The sequence below is a fragment of the Prunus avium genome, chromosome 8, assembly GCF_965620075.1.
Source record: "Prunus avium chromosome 8, drPruAviu1.hap1.1, whole genome shotgun sequence".
In the NCBI taxonomy this organism is placed as follows: domain Eukaryota; kingdom Viridiplantae; phylum Streptophyta; class Magnoliopsida; order Rosales; family Rosaceae; genus Prunus; species Prunus avium.
In genome coordinates this window covers 28,872,544-28,875,801 of record NC_142291.1, presented here as the reverse complement: position 1 = coordinate 28,875,801, position 3,258 = coordinate 28,872,544, and the positions used below count along the sequence as shown (strand labels likewise).

At 42.5% G+C, this 3,258-nt stretch overlaps 1 pseudogene; it reads left to right on the top strand.

Annotated features, from left to right (window-relative positions):
* Window positions 1-540: 540 nt before the first annotated feature.
* Window positions 541-2,670, top strand: LOC110756341 (putative polyol transporter 2 pseudogene; annotated as a pseudogene).
* The last annotated feature ends 588 nt before the right edge of the window (window positions 2,671-3,258 follow it).

Genomic DNA, 3,258 nt, shown 5'->3' with positions numbered 1-3,258 from the left:
CTGCAACTTATCCTGAGGGCCACAGATCAAGCTGAATGGATCGGTCAATGAGGACCAACCAACCCCATGAGCTCCCAAAATGAGATCAATTAATATATCCAAGTCAATTTTTTTCTGGGTCAAGAATTAATATATCCAAGTCTAACGAAGGAACAGTTGGCCCTTTTTGTTATTTTCTTCCATTATTGTTGGGTCATTATTGTTTTTCTCACTAAAAGAAACCTGTCATCACTTTTAATCCATTTTTATCTTCATTATTCCCTGTTGATCAGATTTCAAGCAGTACATCCCATTTTATTGGCGCCACTAATAGAAACCAGAATTTGTTTCCAAAAACAAAACCAACGCCGGCATCAGCCCAAAACAACAGCAGCTCCAGGAAACGGATAGAAACCATACAACTACTTTAGGTTAGAGTTAGCTTATATATTCTCTTCCTCTCTCTCTCTCTTCCTCATCGCTCATTGATAAGTGATCACTCCCTCCCTCTCTCTCTCTCTCTCTCTCTCTCTCTCTCTCTCTCTCTCCCCAAATATCAAAATGGCTGACCAAAGAGTAGAAGACAATGCTGTCGCCGGCCAACTCCAGAACGACCATCGTATTGCAGACTTTGATCACCCACAGAAACCCAAGACAAACAAGTTCGCTATAGCCTGCGCCATTTTGGCTTGCACGACTTCAATCTTATTGGGTTATGGTAATTATCCTTTACACCCTCAGTTCTTCAAAATTCACGAGCCAAATAAAATTTATTTTTTCTTTCCTAATTGTTGTTAGGCCCTGAAAATAGTCAGCCTGAAGTTGGCGCTTGTTTTATTATTTTTATTATTTTTAATCACAATCCTTAGGGAAAAGTGCATGAATTGTACTGGAGTGTGGTTAATTATATTAATTTTGTGTACACAGATATTGGTGTAATGAGTGGGGCGAATATCTTCATCCAAAACGACCTCAAAATCAGCGACACCCAAACCGCAGTCCTTGCGGGCACTCTAAATATCTACTCCCTCATTGGCTCCGCCTTGGCCGGCCGAACCTCTGATTGGATTGGCCGCCGGTACACCGTTGTCCTCTCTGGAGTCATCTTCTTTGTCGGAGCTCTCCTCATGGGTCTTGCTCCCGGCTACGCCTTCCTCATGTTTGGTCGATTCGTCGCTGGAATCGGCGTCGGCTACGGTCTCATGATCGCCCCGGTCTACACCGTCGAGATCTCTCCGACGTTGTCTCGTGGCTTCCTCACATCTTTCCCAGAGGTTTGTTTTGTTTCATTGTTTGTCTCTTTACTATATGTTGTTTTCTTTTTCGGTAATTAGATTCCACAAGTACCTCATGCTTTATACAAATAATATTGATGGGGGAGATATGAACACAAGACCTCAGCTGCAGTTATAACTACTTTAATCACTTGAGCTACAAAGGCTTATGTATATTTTGTTTAAGATAAATCAAACCTAAAAATTAGATTAATTAAGGAAAAAGAGTTGTGATCAATTGTGTATGTATATTTATTTTTGGACAGTAGGTGTGGAATTTATACTAATTGATTAATTTGTTTGTTTGAAAATATATATATGTCTAGGTGTTTGCCAATCTTGGCATATTATTGGGGTACGTATCCAATTATGCCTTCTCCAAACTCCCAACTAACTAGGGCTGGAGGTACATGCTCGGCGTCGGCGCACTTCCAGCGGTGGTTCTTGCCGTTGGCGTTTTAGCCATGCCCGAGTCACCTCGTTGGCTCGTCATGCAGGGACGACTCGGGGATGCCAAGCGAGTTCTCGACAAAACCTCAACTTCCAAGGAAGAGGCTCAACTCAGGCTAGACGACATCAAAGAAGCTGCAGGCATCCCCATGCACTTAAACGAAGACGTTGTTTCGCTCACGAAACAAAGCCACGGCGAAGGTGTATGGAGACAACTGATCCTTCATCCCACACCGGCCGTTCTTCACATTTTAATCGCAGCCCTTGGTATCCATTTCTTTCAACAAGTCACGGGCATAGACTCTGTCGTTTTGTACAGCCCAAGGATCTTTGCGAAGGCCGGGATCACCTCTTACGAGCACACGCTACTGGCAACCGTGGCCGTTGGATTCATCAAGACCATTTTCATCTTCATTGCCACATTTCTCCTTGATCGGGTCGGACGACGCCCGTTGCTTTTGACCAGCATGGGTGGAATGATATTTTCCCTTGCGTGTCTCGGTGCGGCGCTTACGATCGTCGAGCATCACGACAGCACAATCCCTTGGGCTGTCGCATTGTGCATCACCATGGTGCTATTCAACGTTGCATTTTTCTCTATCGGTCTGGGGCCCATCACATGGGTCTATAGCTCTGAGATCTTCCCGCTAAAGCTGCGAGCGCAAGGAGTCAGTTTGGGAGTGGCCATTAACAGGGTGATAAGTGGCATCATCTCCATGACTTTTCTTTCCTTATACAAGGCCATCACGATTGGCGGGGCCTTCTTTCTTTACGCGGGAATTGGAGTGTTGGCTTGGGTCTTCTTCTATACAATGCTTCCGGAAACACAGGGCAGAACCCTCGAAGAAATGGAGCTCTTGTTTGGTAAATACCATAAGTGGAGACAAGCCAACGCCATGCTCAAGAGCAAGAAAGTTGATCATGGTGATGGCGATGAAAACAAGGGTCAAGTCAACTAAGAATAAAAATCAAGTCTACAATAGGTATTGTATTGAAGTCTCACGGCTACCACAAGTGAATCGACATTTGCATTTCATTTGTCTTCCACAATGAATTATTACTGCAACCAATTCATTCCCTCAAATCCACTACATAATTTAAGTTCAAAATATGGGATCCACATCCAAGTGCACTATAACATGAGATTTGCTCCCATGATCAAGCTCAGCCTTGTTCAATCTTAGTTGCCCAACCAAAACTAACAAGTCAAGAAATGTTTATGATAAACTTGTCCTTGAAATACTCAACAGATGGGTCGAGTGGACTAAAATACTCAACAGATTTTGGAGGAATTTGATAGAAATTGAAACATGTCTTTGAATTGCTATGAATTGAACTACGAAGATAAAATTGACAGAATTGACAAAATTGAAATTATGACGATAAAATTTACAAAATTGAAAACTATATGGATGAAAATGGTAAAGCCTGCAAACTACAGAGTCTAAAGGTAAACTATATGGATGAAAATGGTAATATTACAGCCCTTCCAACTTCAAATCCTAGCGTTGCTCCCGTTGCCCATATAATTTTCAAAGAGATGCAGAAGAAAAAA